Source organism: Capricornis sumatraensis, chromosome 3 (assembly GCF_032405125.1).
Source record: "Capricornis sumatraensis isolate serow.1 chromosome 3, serow.2, whole genome shotgun sequence".
Taxonomy (NCBI): domain Eukaryota; kingdom Metazoa; phylum Chordata; class Mammalia; order Artiodactyla; family Bovidae; genus Capricornis; species Capricornis sumatraensis.
In genome coordinates, this window is record NC_091071.1 from 174,447,772 (window position 1) to 174,469,564 (window position 21,793).

Below are 21,793 nucleotides of genomic sequence, written 5' to 3' on the forward strand. Positions count from 1 at the left end.
GGGGCGGGCAGTCTCCCTCGACCCCTGTAAGGAGCGGACTTGCCTGGCACAGAGCTGCCACTGGTCCATTTGAATCCTCAGCTCTGGCTGAACTGATCTCTTTATTATCCCCAAACATCTTCCTGCATTCTGTATCTCTGCTCACATCTGCCCTCTGCTTCTCCCTCTGGGAAGGTTTCCTTCATCTCCCCGGCCCTGGGACTCCCTCCTTCGTCTCTGTATCATTCTCCCGACACTTACTGTATAGCACAATATAATGCATTCATTCATTTGCTCACTCTGCACTCATTCATTCATTCAGCGTCCCTCAGCTCCTTTCAGTTCAGGGCACCGGGTGACTGGGTTCAATTCAGGGCACAGGGAAGATAAAAACCTCAGGACTTCCCTGGCAGACCAGCGATTAGGGCTTCATGCTTCCACTTCAGGGGCCCTGGGTTTGATACCGGGTCGGGGAGACGAAGATCCCGAGGCCGTCTAGTGTAGCCAAATAATAATAATAATAAAATTTTTAAATTAAAAAAAAAAATTTAGAAAAGCCCTCTTGTCTCTTGGAGTTTACAGTCTAGTGGGCAAGATGGACACTAAATAAGGAAAGGAACAAGTCTCTGATACCACTTCGGATGGCAGTGGGTATTCTGAAGTACGACAAAACAGGAGGGATGAACATGCCTGAACTGAGCCTGTGTTAGATGAGGTAATCAGGGAAGGCCTCTGGGAGGCAGCATTTGAATGGAGCTCTTTTCACTATGCCTGGGCTTCCCTGAGGGCTCAGAGGGAAAAGCATCTGCCCGCAATGCAGGAGCCCCAGGTTCGATCACTGGGTTGGGAAGATCCCCTGGAGAAGGAAATGGCAACCCACTCCAGTATTCTTGCCTGGAAAATTCCATGGACAGAGGAGCCTGGTGGACTACAGCCCATGGGGTCGCAAAGAGTCGGACACGACTGAGCAACTTCACTTTCTTTTTATTACCACCGTGGACACAGAACTGAGCTCCCTTGGGGAGCTCACAGCCTAGCCAAGAACAGACAAGCTGGCCTTTTCTTTACTGTGCAGGACAGGTTTTAGCCCATCTGAACATTCCCACAAGCCAGTGATATTTCCAAAAACAAATCTGGCCAGGTCTCCCATGGCTCAAGAACCTTCAGTGGCTCCCCAGTGCCCTAAGCATCAAGCCCAAACTTCTCAGCCTAATCACCCTTTGCTGCCGTTAACACCCATCTCCTTCAGATACACCCAAGTATCACGCACCAATCATCGTGTCTCTAGGTCTTTACACACGCTGTTCCTTCTTCCAGGCTAAGACTTTGCTTCCTCTAGGTTCCAAAGTCAACCTCTTTAGCTTTTTGGGAACACAGTTCATTAATACGGCAGGTGGCTGAGAAAGTTTCAAGGCAGGGAGAACGGGAAGTAAGAAAATGAGGCAAAGAATAAAGCTATAAATGACAAAGTAACTGGCTTCCACCCTACATGGCTGCTGCTCCCCCAGGTGGCGCACGACTGCCTCCTGGCAGGACCCGGGACACACTTATCACATTGTACTTCGCCAACAGCTTCCCTGACAGTTTGTCCCGTCTCCCCGCCCGCCCCAGGGCCCAGCACCACTCCAGTTAAACACGCTCCATAAATATTTGGAAACCAAAAGAACGAACGTATGAGGACTTCCCTGGCAGTCTAGTGGTTAAGACTTTGCCTTCCAATGCAAGTGGTGCCAGTTCGATCCCTGGTAGCAGAGCTAAGATCCCGTGTGCCTTATGGCCAGAAAATCAAAATCTACAGTGGAAGCAATACTGTAACCAATTCAATAAAGACTTGACAAGTGGTCTATATCAAAAAATCTTAAGGAAAAAAAAGATCAAATGTACAGAGGAGATGGATTTTCTCTAGACTTCAACTTTTGGCTTCCACCTAGTGGCTGGTCTGGGCCTCCCTGGTGGCTCAGCTGGTAAAGAATCTCCCTGCAATGTGGGAGACCTGGGTTCGATCCCTGGGTTGGGAAGATTCCCTGGAGAAGGGAAAGGCTACTCACTCCAGTATTCTGGCCTGGAGAATTCCATGGACTGTATAGTCCATGGGGTTGCAAAGAGTCGGACACAACGGAGCAACTTTCAGTAGCAGCTGGTCCACCACTGGCCTCTTCTCCTGTTGGACACAACCCTGGGGGCACTACCATCCTCTCAAAACATCCAGATGCTCCAGACTTAGGTTTCCTTGGGGGGGTCTCATGGTTTGGGCAGATACCAAGCTTGCCATCCTAACCTAGCCCCCATGCTGTATGCTAAGTCGCTTCAGTCGTGTTTGACTCTTGCAACCCTAAGAACCATAGCCTGCCAGGCTCCTCTGTCTGTGGGATTCTCCGGGCAAGAATACTGGAGTGGGTTGCCATTTCCTTCTCCGGGGGATCTTCCCCCACCCAGGGGTCGAACCCGCATCTCTTACGTCTCCTGAATTGGCAGGCGGGTTCTTTACCACTAGCGCCACCTGGGAAGCCCAACCTAGCCGCCCTCCCCACCCCCAAAAACTACACACATCCTGTCTCCTCTCTCAAAGGCTGGGTATTTTCTAGACCTTAACGCTCAGGACAGCACGGTTACTACAGGGTAGGAAGAGGGGGATGGGCCAGGAGTGGCGGCTGCACATCCCTGGGTACCAGGAGACCTAAGGGCTGCCCCCTCATCACCCTGGGCTTCAGGTCTGCGTCCACAGAATTGTCCTGCTCCCGGGAGGCTCCCGTCTCTTCGGGGCTGTGTCATGAGCGGCACTGCCCATCTTCCATCCCCCAGAGGCCATGCAGATCTTCAAGGTGACTTCTTCCCATCCATTATCTGGTCTGAATCTCACAGACATGCCTGTGAGACAGGCCGGACCAGCGTGATTACCCTCACTTGGCAGATGAGAACACTGAGGCTCAGGGAAGGCAAGGAGGGTGTGTGAGAATCCTAGGAGGCTAGGTCAAACATTCTGGACTCAGGGAAACTGAGCTCCCTGTAGAGCGGGGAGCTGGTCTGGGGGTCCCCGAGTGAGAAGCCAGGCCCCTGACCTCCACCTCACACCATCTCCCCCTCTGTTAGGCCAGCTCCTTCTTAATGCCTAATGGACTAGACTCCAGAGTATCCAAGGAGCAAAGGAAGAGCCTGAAGCAAGGTTCGGGATGCCCACTGCAGCCCGCCTCCCAGTCTGCCCCCAAGTGGCAGCCCACACCGCCACGCCCTCCTGGGATATCAGCAGCTGATCAGCCCTGTGTCCAGGGCCCAGGGTCCGCTCTGGCCAGAGCCCACCAGATTCTGACCACCCCCCGCCAGGGCCAGGCCTGGACAGACGTGGCCCTTCCATCTACCACCGCCCCCCCCCCCCACCCCGGTAATTAAAAACACACCCAGGGCCTTTTCCAACGCAAGAGGGGCCAATTTTCTTCCCCTCCAGCACCGCTGACTACAACCCAAAGAGCAATATTTATGCCAAGCTCCCCATAATACTGTAAACATCCCAACGTATAGCGGGCCAACGCATGAGTCATTTCCCCAAAGCCAGAGCTAATAAGTGGTACCTCAGCCCTATTCCAGGGAGCTCCCGCCAGCAGCCAGGTCTCAGGGCTGCCCTGCACACCCAGGGCTCGTGGCACCCTGGTGCCCCAGGGGCCCCACGCCGGGAAACCTCAGGCAGCCGTCAAACCCTCCAGGAGCCTGGGGACAGCTGCTTCCGTGCCAGAAACTATGGCTGCCATCCAGGGACACCCCCTCCACCCCCTGAATTGCGGTCACTAGAGCACTCATTACTGAGAGAAACTAAAGTTATCGCGTGGGGTCCCCCGTCCGTCCTTTCCCAGAGTCTTCAGGCTCCACGCCTGGTTCCATCGGGTTATTTTTGGGTTTGGTTTTTCGGGTTTTTTTGAGCTGCAAGAGGGAAAGGGGCTTCGCATCACCCCCAAATGGCCCAAGATGAGGGTACCCCTCAGGCCTAAGGTGGCAGAATCCTGGAGAGGTTAGCCTGTTTAGGGATGAGAAGACCCAGCAAAACGAACAGAGCACAAGCTTCCCAGACTCCAGACCCCCATTCTATTTTTATCACCCAAGGGCCAAGGCCTGAAGCACTGGCTTTTCTGAGCCTTGGTTTCCCTTTCTAGTAAAAGGAAGTTAAGACTCTAACCCATCTGGATTCCCTGGAAGGCTTATTTTGGGGAATCCAACAAAATTGCTGGTGGGAAAGCACTTCGTAAAGCTTCAAGTACCTTGTCAACTGTGCCGCACGTTGTAAACCACAGTACTTTGCATATAGTGCAAAGTACTTCGTAAACTGTAAAGCGGGTTGAAAACTGTAAAGTGCAGTACACATGAGAACCATTATTCACGTTCATTTCTTGCCCCACAGGCTCGGCCATTTCTGGGGGACACACCCAGACCCCACTAACTTTCCCTCCAGAGCAAGCTGGCCTGGGAGGCTGGGCAGCCGCCCTGTTTCCGTGGGGGTCGGGTGGGACCGACACACGAGGCCATGGGGGAGAGGGCCCAGCGACCCTGGCCAAGGCCAACACATGGCAAGAGCATCTGGTCCGGCCCTGGCGGCAGCTGGAGAGTTCCCGGGGCTCCAGCAGCCACGCTGAGCTCTGCCGCCAGCGGGGCGGTGGCCGGCAGGGGTGCCCGGAGACCCCGCGCGGCCCAGAGATGCCCACGGACCCATCCCCCGCGCAGTCCTCCAGGGGAGGGGACCCCATTGTACGCCGCGGGCGATGGGCAGGCACCGGCGCGGGGTGCTGGCGCGCTCACTTCCACTCTGCCAGTTCCCCCTCTTCGGGGCTCCGACCCCATCCTGGGGGCGCGGACCGGGAACCCCCATCCCGGACCACTCGCGGTGCCTGCCTCCCTCCGCTCCCTGCCAAACTTTCCAGCCCCGACTGCGCTCCGGGCCTCCCCACCCCCCGGCCGGCGCCCCTCCACCCGGTGCCGAGCAAGGCCAGGCCGACGCGCAGAGGGGTGCCCGGGCCGGGGGCGGCGAGCGCGCGTGGGCAGCCCCCCGGCCCTGGGCGGCGCTCGCCGGGCTGGCTACAAAGCCTCGGCAAGATGGTCCCTTCGCCTCCTCCTGGCACAGTCAATCAGCGCCCGCCGCTCCCGGGCGCCCGCGGGGCCCGCGCCTCCCGGCGCGGCCGGACACACCTCCCCGCGGCCACCTGCGCCCGGCGCGAGCCCCGGGGCAAACTTTGCGGGGCCGCGGGGCGGAGGTGGGCGCCGGCGGCCGCCAGTGCCCGGCCGCTCCCCGCCCCCATCGCCCGGCCGCCCGCCCGCCCGCTCACCTTCCACGGCGGCGAGCAGCGGCAACAGCAGCAGCGCGGCCCCCAGCCTCCGCAGGGCCATGGCTGCGCTTCCCGGGGCCTCGGGCCGCGGCGCCGCGGGGCCCGGGCGGCCCGGGCGGGAGCGCGCGCCCCGGGCTCGGGGGGCCGGGGGGGAGCGGCGAGGCGCGGCGCACACACAGCCGCCGCCACCGCGCAGCCAGCAGAATGAGCCATCCAGCCCGGGCAGAACGGGGACCCGGGCTCCGCCAGCGCTGGGCGCGGCCCACCTGAGCCGCGAGCGCGGGGGGAGCCCAGCCCGGCCGCGGGCCCCCGCGCGCGCCCCGGCAGCCCCGCCGGCCCGCGCGCGCCCCCGGAGCCCCCCGCCCCTCGAGTCCGCGGGGGCCCCCCGGGGGCCGCGCGCGCGCCGGAGCGCAGAGACGCCCGGTGCCCCGGCCATCGAGAGCCCGGGCTCCCCCCGCGCAGCAGTGGTCTCTCCCGGCGCTGTGGCTCCTCCAGATAAAGCAGCGATTTCAGCCCAAATGTTTCTGAATTTTTATTGAATGCTGCAAAGCCGGAGAGCGTCTGGCGCGGCTGACAGGGGCAGGGAGAGGGGACCCGGGGAGGGGTGGGGGGAGAGGGCGAGGGAAGGGGCTGCCCAAAGCGGGGCGGGCCCTACCTGTCAGGGCTGGGAGGGCCACCCCCTCGCCTCAGCCCTGCAACCCGGGTCCCTGCAGCTCGGAAAGGGACCGAACTGCAATGAATGAGAAAAAAAAAAAAAAAGAGGTGGGGGGGATGTGTGGAGATGGGAACAAAACAGGCGGCTTTCCCAGGCGCTGGGGCTGGGCTGGGGCCTCCGCCTGGGAGAGCGGGCCTTGGCGCTGAGGCTGGGCCCTGGGGTGGGTGGGGTGTGGGGGTCACTCTGGCACGGGTGGGCCGGGCGCTGGCAGGCAGACCCCAGGCCTACTCTTCCTGTCTGTTTCTGAACAAGCCCCCGAGCCCCTCCCTGGACACCCTTCTGTCTGTATACACTGAATTTCTCCCTCTCTGTTCATCTCGTTCCCAGGGCAGTTCAGGGGTGGTGCAGAGGGCGGGCATCTGGGCAGACCACCCCACCCCTCCGTGGGAGGGACCTGCGCGTGCCACCGTGGTTTTGTGCTGTGGCTTGTCCCTTCAGGGAGGGCACAACCCCTGGTTCTATCCCTGCTCTGACAGCCTTCATCACCATCATCATTAAGGGCTTTGCTGAGGCCGGATGGTCGGTGAGCTGCAGGGGGGTGGCAGGAATCACCCAGTCAGGGCCTCTGGCCTTTGGGCGCCACACTGATGACAAACCAGACTTCACCAGGAGCTTCCTGCCCCGTGGAGTGGGTGTAAGGGCCCTGCGGAGGGTCACAGGGTTTCAATTCAACCGAAGGCACCCAGACCTCTCCAAACCCTTTGTCCCACGCACTATCAGAAGGTCCCAGCGATCCCCTCCCTTCAGATGCACCCTACAGTTCATACCAAGAAAAGGACACCAGAGACTCGGAGACCCCACTGACGGTTTGGAAAAGTGGGGTCATCTTCAGAGGCTTCCAGGGTCCAACTGAAATGGGCCTCATCCTGAAAGTTCCCCAGGAGGAAGGAGGCCAGAAGGGCTGGTGGAGACTGCCTGGGAAGGAGACAGAGCCGAAGGGAGCAGAGAGAGGAAATGAGGTGGGGGGTTGCTCCCTGGAGGCTTCAGACTCCTTGGCCAGGGTCAAAATCCACTGGGGTGTGGCTGGCTTTTATTTTTAGTTCCTGCTTCTCAGCTTTGCAGGGGACCCAGGGTTTGAGAGAGCCTGAGCTGGGCCCATCCTGGGGCAAGACTCCCTCTCCTGGGCAAGAGGCTCCAAGCTGCTCTCCTCGCCAGGGTCAGCATCCAGGTGCCTGTGTGCTAAGTGGCTTCAGTCTTTCCGACTCTTTGCGACCCTATGGACCGTAGCCTGCCAGGTTCCTCTGTTCGCGGGATTCTCTAGGCAAGAATACTAGAACGGGTTGCCATGCCCAGACCCAGGGATGAAGCACGTCTCTCTTAAGTCCCCTGCATTGGCAGGTGAGTTCTTTACCACTAGCGCCACCTGGGAAGCCCTATCTCTTCCCCAAATCAAGAAATATTTTGTGAGCACCTACTATGTGCTGGTTAGATAGCATCACCAACTCAATGGACATGAATTTGAGCATACTCTGGGAGATAGTGAAGGACAGGGAAGCCTGGTGCGCTGCAGTCCGTGGGGTCGCAAAGAGTCGGACACAGACTTAGTGACTGAACAACAATGAAAGCTATGTGCTAAGGGGGATTCAGCACTTCCGGCCTGTTTCTAGCCCCTGGGACCCTTGCCCCATCTTCCCACCCCAGTGGTACCTCCTTCTCTGATGCCCAATAAAAACAGCAGTGGTATTTATTAAAAACCTGGTACCAGAGTTGGACACAACTGAGCATATGATGAGTACCCCCGGCCCTGGGCTAAGCTTTGCTTTACAGTGTTTACTTTCATCTTTCAATGCGATGAGGTAGGTGCTCACCTTTTCAGGTGATGAAATTGGAGACCAGACGATTTGATCAAGGTCACACAGCAAGTCAGGGTTTTAATTCACCCTTCTAACCCCAACACTGATTCCCCCTTGCGCCTTTCATGGACACGAAGAATTCAGGGAGTCATCTGTCAATCTCCCACCTCCCCTTTTCGCAGAAGAGAAAACTGAGTCTGAAAGATGGAAGTGACTCCCTCAACCCTGTATAATTAAATAGATACCAGTCCAGGGCCTTTAAAGACTAAAAAGAAAAATAGCGATAATAATAAAATAAAGCCCCTTTCTCTCTCATCTTCTCCTGCCTACACATTGTCTTACTCCCTGTTTGGGAGCCCATAGGGTGGCTGGGTTTTGCAGTCTAGCCAGGCCCCTCCTCACTGGTCTCTGTGGCAACTGCCTTCAGCCGTGCCTTTGTCCCAGCTGTGCACTCCACCTGGTTGCCCTCTCCACCCTAATGGCTTGGATTTGCCCCGCCCTGTGCCCCCCACCAAGAGCTTTAATTGACCTTGGCCTCACCCCCTCCTCAGACTGTTTGCACTTGTTATCTGTTTCCTGAAAGATGGTCAGCCCCTCGAGGCCAGCTGAGTACTGGTGTCTCAGCTTGTTTGTTTCTGATCTGCATTTTGTCTCTACCACCCCTTCAGACTGGGAGCTGCCTGCAGGCAGTGCCCGGACTCTGAACAACATGCACTCAGGGCAGAAGGCCTCAGAGAACCTCTGACCCAGTCCCCTCCTCAGCAGAGGAAGAGGCGGCTTTAAGCCTCATTTGTCTAATGACAACAGCTACTCGCATTTGCAATCACGCTTTAACAGTTTACAAAGCAGCATTCACACCCATCAACTCGACTGATGCTAATTCAACCAGCCCATCCTGCCAGCCAGCCTGGCAGCAGTGGGAACTCCATATCTCAGAAGGGGAATCCGGGGCTCAGAGAGGGCGAAAAAAGTACTTGTCCAAGGACATATGGCAAACTTGGGGTGCAGCTAGAACTAGGCTTCAGTGACGTGATCTGTGCATGTCACTTTCAATCAAATTCGATTAATAAACATTCATGGGGCCCTTCCTACATGCCAGTTACTGGGGAGGCAGGGTACCCAACTGTGGATCTGCCCGACAAGACCCTGGTCTTCTAGAACCTTCATTCTGCTGTGTAAGACCTGTGTATGGACAAGATAATTATGATGAATGCTAGGAAGACAGCACCAAAGGTGATGGGACAGTGAGTGGCCGAGAGGAGGGGACCGTGCTAAGCAGGGGGATCAACAAGGCCTGTCTGAAAGCTGGATGATGGGAGTCCTGCCTGCAAAAGTGCGGAGGAAGTGTTCCAGGTGGAAGGGTCTGCAAATGCAAAGGCTCTGGGGTGGGAATATACAAGGTGCCTTCTCGGAACAGCAGCTGAAGCACAGCAAGCAATGGGAGTGTGGAGGGGATGGCGTGGTGGGGGACGGACGTAATTGCATTTTAAGCGCAGTGGGGAGCCATCAAGGATTATACGTAGAGAATGCACTGAGGAAGAAGTATGAGCCTGGTTCAGCAGGGCCTGGGGGCAGCCCGGGTGCCAATCCATGCCACCATCCTCCTGGCCTAGAGTGCTCCCGGCCCCTATACCCTAGACTGAGACTCCAGGGTGTGTCCCAGCCCTCCCCTAACTCTCTGTGTGAGCTTGGGCAGGGCACTCTACCTCCCCGGGCCCCACTTGGCACCAATGAAAATGAGGGCACTGGCCAAGGGGGTTTGTCTGAGGCCACCTTCAGACGTTGTGGCTTTAGTGGGGCAGCAGGACCTGTGTGCTCATCTCAGCCATGCCCAGGGATGCCACTGCGTTCCCTGAGTCCTTCCAACTGGAAACGCCTTCAGGCAGGGCTTCTGGAAGGAAAGTGCTATGCTGAGGGACAGCCTGGAGAGACCTTAGAGGTCATCTCTCAGTGTTTCTGGGTCTCCAACTCCCATCCCATGCCCCTTCCCTGCTCAAATGCAGGACTGATGAGCGCGCGTGGCCGGTTACGATTCAGACTTCACCTGCAGCCGTTGCCAGGCCCGGGAGAGACTGGAGTCAACTCGCCTCAAGTTCCGGTTCTTGCACTAGTTTGCTGTGTGACCTCAGACAAGATCCTCCCCCTCTCTGGGCCTGAAATGGACGTCACAGATCTATGCTTATGAAACTCAGGGACCAGCACTGTCCAGTAGAATACAATGCAAGACCATTATGCAATTTAAAAATTTTCCATCAGCCACATTAAAAAAATAAAAAAAACAGGTGAAATGAATTTTAATATATTTATTTAACCCAGTATATCAAAAATATTATCATTTCAACATGTAATTAATGAACTATTTTACCTTTTTTTGGTACTAAGTCTTTGAAGTTTGGTGTGTATTTTATATTTCATCTCTCAGTTTGCACCAGACACATTTGGAATGCTCAATAACCACATGTAGCAAGTGGCAATTGGCTGCCATACTGAATAGCATAGATTCAGACATTGACATCAATAATTACCCAACGAAGTGAAAAGCATCCTTTTATAAAAACAGTTCATTCCTTCTAGGGGCACAGAGAAGGAAGTCAGTACCTCTTCCTAGATATGGAAGGAAAGCTTCCTGGTGGAGGTGACAGTTAAAAGACAAAAAAAAATCTTATTGATGGCTAATACCTTTCCTACCTCCCTTAAGAAAAAATTTTCTACCTTAGGATAAAAGTAGCACACATTCATTGGTAAAAAATAAAGTAGATATAGAAGAGTTAAGAAGGGAAACAAAAACCAACCCATAATTTCCCCAGCCTGAGCGACATTATTAACGTTCCTATCCATTTCCTTTTAGGCATTCCTAGGCACAAGTATTTTGCACGCAACTATAATCTTACTGTATGCAGAGTTCTATATCCTTCCCCGCCCCCCCACCCAAGCACTGTGGAGCGAGCATCTCTCTGGGTTGTTCAAAACCCTCATGCAACGATACTGTTATTGGCTGTGTACTCTTCCAGGGGAAACAAAGTGTTAACTGCTCAGTGGTGCCCGACTCTTTGCCACCCCATGAATGGTAGCCCACCAGGCAACTCTGTCCATGGGATTCTCCAGGCAAGAATACTGGAGTGGGTTGCCATTTCCTTCTCCAGGGGATCTTTCCCATCCAGGGATCTAACCCGGGTCTCCTGCACTGCAAGCAGAATCTTTACCGTCTGAGCCACTAGGGAAGCGGGCATTCCCGGGGAGGACTGGCCATGAAACCTTGGTGCCTTCCCGCCGCGCCTAAGGGTGCCTGCAAGCCCAGCTCTGCTTTGAATGCCCCGCGGAGCACAGCGGGGTTGGGATTGGGGCGGGGAACAACCAGGAAACCAGGTGCTCTGAAAGCCACGCTGTGCCTCTTTCCTCACTGCCAGTCCCTGGGCTTTTGTGACTTGGAGAAGCCTGGGCTGGGCCGTGGCTCCGTGTCGCCAGTCTCCCCACTGCCACCTGGCGGTCCTGGAAGGGAATGCACCCTCCAGGAGCACAGCGCGGCCCATGGAGCCAATGGCAGGAGGTGCTGGGCTCCTGGGTTTCCATTTTTGACCACTGGGTCTCTGCGTCACTCTGTGACCGGTCTTCCATAGCGCAGGCCATCTGAGTTTTTATTCTGGAGAGGGATTTCCTGCCTGCTTTCATTCGGAAGGGCTGCAGCTTTGAGAGAAAGACTGCCCAGGTTCAAATCCAGCTCTAGCTCTTAGGAGCCCTGTGGCCTTGGAATGCCAGTGCACTTTTCTGTGTCTTGGTTTCCTCGTTTGTAACACGGGATGACAATAGGGTGTATGTCACTGAGTTGGGAAATTGAAATGAGATCGCACGTGAAATACTTGGCTTTGAGGCTGGGCCACAGTAAATGCTGGATGTTTTTAACTCCTTGATGTCAGATGGAAACTAATGGCAAAGTATAGAGGGTGGATCTTCTTTAGCTTCATTCCCTTTCTCTAGATCTCTGCTTCTAACCTTCCAACCAAACCCTGGAAGGTTTTCCTGAAACTTGAAATCGCCAGTTGAGCCAATTTCCTGCTCAAAAGTCTTCAGGGGTTCCCGGCTGCTCCCTGCAGTAAATATTAATACAAATGTCCTAGTCTGACATTCAAGACCCTCAAGAACAGGGCCCAACTCACCTTCCCAGGATTGTCTCCCGTTGTTTACCTCTAGGTCCCCTCTGCTCCAGCCAAACTGTTTTCCTCAAGACTTTTGGTGCTGTGCTGTGTTCAACGGTGTCTACCTCTTTGCGACCTCATGGTCTATAGCCCAGCAGGCTCCTCTATGCATGGAATTTTCCAGGCAAGAATACTGGAGTTTGTTGCCGTTTCCTACTCCAAGGGATCTTCCCAACCCAGGGATTGAACCCATATTCCTTGCATCTCCTGCAGTCTCTTTACCACTGAGCCAGCTGGGAAGCCCGAGACCCTAGGAGCTCCCTCCAGTTTCCCACCTCTGCATTCTTCTCATACTCAGCTTCACTCTGGACCACATTCTCCCCACCTTCCAAAGACCTCATCACATACCACCTCCTCCAGCAATCCTGCTATAGACCTAGCCCTCTCTCTAAAGCTCCCCAGCATGCTAATGGCGTACGTGTCAATTGCCTTCATCTTGGATTCTTGTAAATAGCCTCATGGGATGGAGAGACGGTGAGCTTTGGGGCTAAGGGAGGTATGTGTTCATATCCTGTGTGCTCTTGAGCAGGGAACATACTCAACCACTTGGAGCCTCAGTTGTTTTTTTGTTTTTGTTTTTCCGTGTAAATGGTCCTAATCCTTTCAGGTTTGTTGTAAATGTAGAAGGACAGGACACACACAAAACGCTTGCCACCTGACAGGAAGCCCCTTTGGGGCAGAATGCATCCTGTCCCCCTTGGAGTCCCAGAGGGCCTGGCACATGGGTACTCTAAAAGTGCTTTGCTTTAGTGAATCGAAACCTCTCTCCCATCAGCAGGGAGAAATGTCTTGGTATTGGAAACACACGGTAAAAGGCTACTCAGTGTCTGTGAGCCATGGGAATTACCACCCAGAGCCAGAGTCACTTCTTCCTGGGAGCTGGGAGGGCCTGGATAATCCATCTCCTAGCTGAGGGTCCTAGAAGGTTTGGGGGCGGCCTCTGGCTTGCAGTGGGCAGACTGTCTCCACAGCCTGTTCACACCCATGATTACAGCCTGTTCACACCTATGATTGCTTTGATCCTTCTAAGAGTCTAGTGAGCCTAGCAGCCCTCTCCATATTATTGTGGGGGAAACAGCACCCAAGAGGGGAAGAGACTTTGCTAACTTTGTCACTTAACAGCCTCATGAATGTGGGGCTGGGTGCCAGGGGTCCTGACCCCCAGATAAAAGCCCTTTAGAGACTATAGATATGACGTGACATTGGATTAAATGTTAGGAGAACCAAGTTCAAATCCCAATGCCGCCATTGACGTTCTGCCCGGCTTTGAGCGGCTGTGTCACTTCCTGACTCTCAGGTTCCTTGTGGCAGGGGGCCCTGTTGGGAGCTGAAAGGAGCCGGGAGATAGGAGTTGCTTCTGTAAACTGTGGAGTGTTATGTCCAGGTAAACGGTTGTTACAGTTGACTCTGGAGCCTGATAGACGAGGCTTTGATCTCTGCACCACACCGGGAGTACACAGGGTTTTTATGGCTGCTCACCTGCCTGGCCGTTTCCCAATCTGCCTCTCTCCCGGAGTTTGAAAGAGCTGTTTTGATAGGTGCCTGGCAACAGGGGTGCAGCAGGGTGGGGCTGATGGGTTGGTAAGCTGGGTGTGAAGGCACTAAAGGCCACAGGAGAGCTGCCTCCTTCCAAAGAAGCTTAAAGTGGGGTGGATGCTGTGGCTGGGGAAACCCACGGAAAGATAAGGCATTCTTTAAGGACCCTTGTCCATGAAAAGAAAAAGTCATAGAACTAAGTATAGCTGAGCACTCTGGGAGAAGAGTGAAGCCCCATTAGGACAAATAGTGAGGCCCCGCTACCACTGGTTCATATTTACATAGGACCAGGCACAGGGAGGTATTTCGGAGGCCTTGACCAAATGGATGGATGGGTGGATGAAGAGGAAGGAAGATGAAGACAAGCAGGCAGGCTTCCAAGCGGCGGTGACACAGGAGCTCTGACAACTCTCTGGATTATAAGACACGGACTCAGGAGTTTTTGGAAGGACGCACCTGGCAATCAGAACACAGGAAGCTCTACTCTGTTATCAGGCCTTAACGGAACCCAGCAAAAGCCTCAGGAGGCCTGAACGTGATCTGTGATTATCAGAATCTAAGGCATCTCTTATGGCAGAAAGTAAAGGACTAAAGAGGCTCTTGATGAAAGTGAAAGAAGAGAGTGAAAAAGTTGGCTTAAAGCTCAACATTCAGAAAACTAAGATCATGGCATCCGGTCCCATCACTTCATGGGAAATAGATGGGGAAACAGTGGCTGATTTTATTTTTCTGGGTTCCAAAATCACTGTGGATGGTGATTGCAGCCATGAAATAAAACACGCTTCCTCCTTGGAAGGAAAGTTATGACCAACCTGGACACCATATTAAGAAGCAGAGACATTACTCTGCCAACAAAAGTCTGTTTAGTCAAGGTTATGGTTTTTCCAGTAGTCATGTATGGATGTGAGAGTTGGACTATAAAGAAAGCTGAGTGCCTAAGAATTGATGCTTTTGAACTGTGGTGCTGGAGAAGACTCTTGAGAGTCCCTTGGACTGCAAGGAGATCCAACCAGTCCATCCTAAAGGAAATCAGTCCTGGGTGTTTATTGGAGGGACTGATGTTGAAGCTGAAACTCCAATACTTTGGCCACCTGATGCAGAGAGCTGACTCATTTGAAAAGACCCTGATGCTGGGAAAGATTAAGAGCAGGAGGAAAAGGGGATGACAGAGGATGAAATGGTTGGATGGCATCACCAACACAATGGAGATGGGTTTGGGTGAACTCCGGGAGTTGGTGATGGACAGGGAGGCCTGGTGTGCTGCGGTTCATGGGGTCGCAAAGAATCGGACACAACTGAGCCACTGAACCGAACTGAAGGCATCTCTAACCATTGAGATAACGATAGTAATAACATTGGCTGCCAGGGGCTGTGCTGAGCATTTCATGCATGTTGTCTCATTCGCCCCTGGAGAGATCCTCTCAGGATGCTGTAAGGAGGCTTCCGTGCCCTTCCTTCTCTCTGCAGGTTGCTCTGCTCTGCATGCGCACCCTGATGGACCTAGTGTGCCTCTCGGCAGGAGACTGGGATCGCTCCAGCCAGCATCTCAGTCTGGTATGGGCACAGCACTCATACCACCCCATGGGCCCCTGGTCTGGCCAAAATCCTCTGCCCATGGGTCTCATGGGAGAGGAAGCAGCTCTGTCCAGGGTCTCGGGGGGCTGGGGCAATGTCAGGACGAGAACTCAGGTCTCCTGGCACTTTTCTGTCCCTGCGCCTGGATGGAACAGCTATCTGGGGTCCAGGAGAGGTTCTGAGAAGAGGGATGGAGAAGGGGCTGGCGGTAGTGGGCTCAAATTTCCCAGTCTTCTCTTGGACAGACTGTTCCTGAGAAGAGGATTTCAGCATGACGTGCCCCAGTACAAGCGTTCGCTGTTGGTGACGACCGGGACCCTAGAACTTTTAAATCTGGAAGAGGCTGACGTCAGCTTCTGCACCCCTCTCCTTTTATAAATGAAGAAACCGAGTCTCAGAGAAGGAAAGTGACTAACTCAAGGTCAGCCAGCCAGTCAGTGGGCGACAGTAGTGAGGTATCCCCTGGGCTATAGAGCCGACTTGGCAATTGGCCTCAGACTTCCAACCACGGAGCTGGGACACGGGGCTCAAGGGGAGTCCAAGGAGACTGGGCAGGTGGTTTTCATCTTTCTTGGACCATCTCGAAGGCTGTGCAGAGCTCAGCACTGTAACTGCCTGAGATGGCATTGGAAAGCAGCCAGCTTGTCAATTCTACCCATTAACTAATAGTCTATTATTTTCCTCTGGGATTAATTTTTAAATGCAAATGGCATGTTTTATCACACAATTGAACACTTAACATCCACCGATGGCTGATCTCTGATCAGGGGCCAGGCCTTCCTTCCTCCAGTGGCTCAGGGGCTTAGGCAGGCCCAGGGGAACGCAGGAATGAGGCGACACAAGAGAGCAGGTTCACACCTCTTGTCGCTGAGTTCCAGTTCCTCACCATACCCATGATCTATATGGGAGGGGCGAGCAGGATGGATGGCGTGGGGGAATGTGGCTGAAAATCAGGAGCCAGTTTTCCTCGCCCAAGACATTTTCCTCCACTTAATTAATATCACAAAGGGAAGCTGGGTCTGCATTGGCTTGTGGGGATTATGCAAATGAAGCCATGGAAAGGGAGATTTCTGAGCTCCCTGGTTGTTCTGGCCTCTGGTAAATTCTGTCAAGGAAACACCCCCCAAAGCCATGGCTGGGACTAGGGCCATGGGGGAGGCATTTGGAGGGACCCTGACTTATCAGACCCTAGACAGCATATTAAAAAGCAGAGACATTACTTTGCCAACAAAGGTCCGTCTAGTCAAGGCTATGGTTTTTCCAGTGGTCATGTATGGATGTGAGAGTTGGACTGTGAAGAAAGCTGAGCACCGAAGAATTGATGCTTGTGAACTGTGGTGTTGGAGAAGATGCTTGAGAGTCCCTTGGACTGCAAGGAGATCCAACCAGTCCATCCTAAAGGAAATCAGTCCTGAATATTCATTGGAAGGACTGATATTGCAGCTGAAACTCCAATACTTTGGCCACCTGATGTGAAGAACTGACTCATTGGAAAAGACCCTGATGCTGGGAAAGATTGAAGGCAGGAGGAGAAGGGGGATGACAGAGGATGAGATGGTTGGATGGCATCACCGACTCAATGGACATGAATCCGAGAAAGCTTGGGGAGTTGGTGATGGACAGGGAGGCTTGACGTACTGCAGTCCATGGTGTCACAAGGAGTCTGACATGACTGAACAACTGAACTGAACTGAACTGACTTATCAGTGCCCAGCTAGGGGCCAGAACTTCTAGAGGGAGTCGGAGGGTAGGTTTTCCTACCTGAGAGGATCTTGGACTGGTCTCCATATGGGAACGGAGCCATAGAATGAAAATGAAAGTGAAAGTTGTTCAATCGTGTCCGACTCTTCGTGACCCCATGGACTATACAGTCCATGGAATTCTCCAGGCCAGAATACTGGAGTAGGTAGCCTTTCCCTTCTCCAGGTTGAGATCTTCCCAACCCAGGGATAGAACCCAGGTCTTCCGCATTGCGGGCGGATTCTTTACCTGCTGAGCCACAAGGGAGGCCCGAGCCATGGAACCCAGAGCTTAGATTTTTCCTCTTTTTTTTTTCTGGTTGTACCACACGGCATGCAGAACATCCCCGATCAGGGATTGAACCCACATGCCTGCAATGGAAGCACAAATCCTTAGCCACTGAGCCACCAGCGAAGTCCAAGCTTAGTTCTTCTTCTCCAAGGAGACAGGCGTGAGAGAGAGGCTGAGGCCTTTGGAGTCAGAACTGAGTTCAAATCCCTGTTCTGCTGCTTGCTGGCTGTGTGACCCTGGATGAGTTGTTTCACCCTAAGCCTCAGTCTCCTCATCTGTGAAATGGGGCCACAGAGAGCACCCTCTTGGAGCTGACGTAAGGACTGAATGAGATAAAGTCCACTAACTGCCCAGAAGGCTCAATACTGCCAATGCTGCCTCCTCTTCCACCTGCTTCATGTGGGACGACTGTCACAATAGTTCATGTAACATAATAGTATTAGTAATAAAATAATACTATAACATCAAACTATATGTATGCACACACACACACTTGTGTATATATAACAGTGCAAAATAAGGTAACAGTGAACACTTGAAGAGAACCTGCAAGAGCTGAGGACTGTTCTGAGCTCTTTATACCCATCAGTTCATTTAAGGTTCACCACAACCCTACGAGGTAAGGAGCAATACACCCATTTTACGGATGAGGAAACTGAGGTAAGTTAAGAAACTTACTGAAGGTCACACAGCTGTGAGTGGTCAAGCCAGGATGACAAGCTGGTTCCTGGCTGTGCCATCTCCTCACCCTCCTCTGTGGAGGGAGAAGGATGGTAGGTACCTTGGGGTCAGAAGACCTGGAGGCCAGACCTGACTTTGCCTGAGAGTGTAGGGGCTGGGCATTCTGGTCTGGGCTCCCCAGGAGAGTGTGTGTCAGAAGGTACGCTGCCTCTGAGCATAGCCTGGCTGGTCAGGGGCCTTGTTACCAGCTGTGTAGCTGCCACTGGAGGGCCCTGTCATTCATCAGGTTTGATTTGCTCATTTTACAGTTGGGAAACTGAGGCCAGAGCGGGAATGGCACCCGCCAAAGATGCCGAGAGAGTTATGAGCAGGTCTCCTCTCTCCCAGCCCACAGCTTTCTTACCCCCGCACCCCCACTCACCAAAGGGAGCATTTCTAAACTGCCTCACGGACTGAAATGTTTGCTGAGCCTGAGACATGAGCTCTGAGCTTGACCCGGGGGGAAGGGGGCCGACTCGAAAGCTGAACAGCCTTCGTGCTTGTCTGACCACAGAGTGAGGCCCAGTCAGAGGGAAGCTCTAGGTCAGATGTAGGGGAAAGGGTTGGGGGCGAGGGCAGAGAATAAACAGACCCTGGTCTCTGCCCTTCAGGAGCTCACAGTCTGGTGCAGAAGTCAGACCTGTAACAGTGACAGCCACCACCATTGCAAGTGGCCTGCATCAGGAGTTCACCCCGCAGCATTCATTATGCCAAAGGCTTGTACGCAGTCTCTTTATGAATCTTCACAATATTTTTAATTGGTGATATGTCAAAATAATAGTTAGGATATATTGGGTTAAATAAAATGTTTTGTTAGAATTGATGTATCTATTTATTTTGGCTTTCTTTAATGTAGCTGCCAGGGAATTTAAAATAACACACGTGACTTGTCTTATCTCTCTGTTGGAGCTGCTGCTCTAAATCAGTGCTGTCCAATAGAACCTTCTGCAGTGACGCAGGTGTTCCATCCTGCTTGATCCAGTTGGGTAGCCACTAAGTCCGATGCGGCGATGGAGAACTTGAAACATGGCTATTGTGACTAAGAAAGTGAATTTTTAATTTGACTTAATTTACACTTGAATTTAAGTACCTGGACCACATATTTAAAAAGCAGAGATATTACTTTGCCAACAAAGGTCTGTATAGTCAAAGCTATGGTTTTTCCAGTAGTCATGCATGGATGTGAGAGTTGGACCAAAGAGAAGGCTGAGCGCTGAGGAACTGATACTTTTGAATTGTGGTGTTGGAGAAGACTCTTGAGAGTCCCTTGGACTGCAAGGAGATCCAGCCAGTCAATCCTAAAGGAAATCAGTCCTGAATATTCATTGGAGGGACTGATGCTGAAGCTGAAACTCCGATAGTTTGGCCACCTGATGTGAAGAACCAACTCATTAAAAAAGACCCTGATGCTGGGAAAGATTGAAGGCAGGAGAAGTAGATGACAGAGGATGAGATGGTTGGATGGCATCATCGACTCAATGGACATGAGTTTGAGCAAGTTCCGAGAGATGATAAAGAACAGGGAAGCCTGGCATGCTGCAGTCCACGGGGCTGCAAAGCGTCGGACACTACTGAGCGACTGAACAGTAATCACACATGGCTAGTGGCTAGCAGAGCTCCAGACAGTTATGCTTTTCTGCCCCATGAAGACAATTAGGCCCCACGGGGCATCACAGGCATTCCGATAGCTGTGTTGATACTAGGTATCGGGGGCACAAAAAGGACTTCAGTGGGTATTAGTGCCTGGAAACAAAGACTCAGAGAGGTTTAGAGATCACCCAGCGGCACACAGCTTGGAGGTAGTAGAGACTTAGTTTGGCCACAGAGGAAACTCTCCAAGCCCCAGACTTGTCCTCAAAATTTGCTGCCTCCTTGGCTGGGGTACTGTCACCTAGGGACCCCTCCAAGGCTAACACTGCTCATCAGTGTGTTCTCTGGTGCTGTCGACACCTGCCCAGTCTCTCTCTGTCACCCCTCCCCTGCCCTCATCCCCAGCACTTCGTGCTCGAAGGCCTGCCATACCTCATCATGTACCGTGTCTCCTGCAAGCTCGCCAGACCCCTCCCATCCTGTCCCACCCTCTCTTTCTGGAAGAGTTGCCGCCCTTGCCCATGGTCTGCTAGATTTCTATGGCTTCTCAGATTTCCTGGTACTTCTGAATGCAGAGCTTGAACTCCCATCTTGTGTGGAAGCAACATGAGAGGTAGCCAGGCTGGTTGCTCTCCTACCAGCGGGCAGGCTTCCAGCCCTGATCTGCCGCCAGCGTCTGCTTGACTCTAGGTAAGTCACTTCTCTCTGAGCCTTTTTCCTTACCTGCAAGATGGGAATAATGACACTACAGGGTTCTTATGAACATTAAATTCAGCAAAGAATGCAAAGAACCCTGCTAACTGTCAAACGAAGTACAAACATGGGAAATAATCATGGCACTCACAATGAACGCTTACTTACCAGATCCTCTGCTAAGCAGGTTCATGCTGTCTAAAAATATGTCTCCAAATTCTAAGCTCCTCTTACCTTCAGGAGGTGGAAACTAATTTCCTCCTCTTGAAGGTGGTCTGGGCTTAGTGACTTGCTTCTAACTAATACAATAGAGGAGAAGTGATGATGCGTGTCTTCAGAGACTTGGCCATAAAGAAAGCGCTGTGGCTTTCTCCTCTTGCTTGGATCACTCACTCTGTGGAGAGTTAGCTGCCATGTGTTGAGGACACTCAAGTACGTGTCGGGATGCCCAGGTGATAAGGAGCGAAGGCCTCCTGCAAGTAGCCAGCAAGGGTCTGAGGCTGCTGCCAACAGCCACACAAAGGAGCCAGCTGGAAAGCAGATTCTCCAGCCCCAGTCAAACCTTCGGATGAATGCAGCCCCTTTGCATTCTGACTGCAGGCTGGCAAGACACCCTGAGCCAGAACCACCCAGCAATGCCAGTGACCCACAGACCCTGGGCAGTAATAAGTGTTTGTTATTTTAAGCCATGAAGTTTGGGGGATAATTTGTCACACGGTAATAGATAACTAAAACACATGCATAATCTCATTTAACTCTCATAACATTAGGATGTAGGTAATGTTATCATCCCTACTTTATGGAGGGAAAAACCAAGGCTCAGACAGGAGATGACATTTGCCTCAGGCCACTCAGTAAGGCTGCAGTGAACTCAAGCAAGACCTCAGTCCGGGTCCGTTTGAATTAAAAGCTGGTCAGTGTGGAACCACGTGCCAGACATTTCCTAGAGGTGCTCCGATGACTGGATACAGGTCTTTCTAGCTCCACTAGGAGCTGGTACACTCCCAAGAACAGGGGTTATAAATTACATAGCTTGGCCGAATCCACACACCTAGCAATCAGTAGGTGCTCATTAAAAAAAATTAATTTATATTTATGTATTTGTTTATTTGGCTGGGCTGGGTCTCGGTTGCATCACACACGATCTTCGATCCTCGGTGAGGCTTCTGGGATCTTTGTTTGCGGCACTGGAACTCTTAGCTGCAGCACGTGTGATCTAGCTCCCCCACCAGGGATCAAACCTGTGGCCCCTGCATTGGGAGCGTGGAGTCTTAGCCGGGGGATCACCAGGGAAGTCCCAGTAGGTGCTCATTAACTGTGTGTTTGAATGGGAGAGACAAAGCATTTGGATTACTTGTGGCCCTGGGCGGATCCCTTGGCCAAATCCATCCAAACATTCGTGGGGTACAGGGCAAGATACGAATGCAGCTCTGCACACTATATGTCTAAATATTTTAAAGTTTTGAATCAAGCTAATCAATAGTAAGCGAATTATGGCAACCATACGTTCATTATAACAAAACACAAAATACATGTAAAGCAATGGTTTTTACATGAGTGCAAGTCAGCCAAGCAGTAACGATGCCTACACATGCCTCAGCTGTCTCTTGATCGGCTGATGATGTTCAAGTGAGTGATAAAATAAAGACAGACATGTTCATA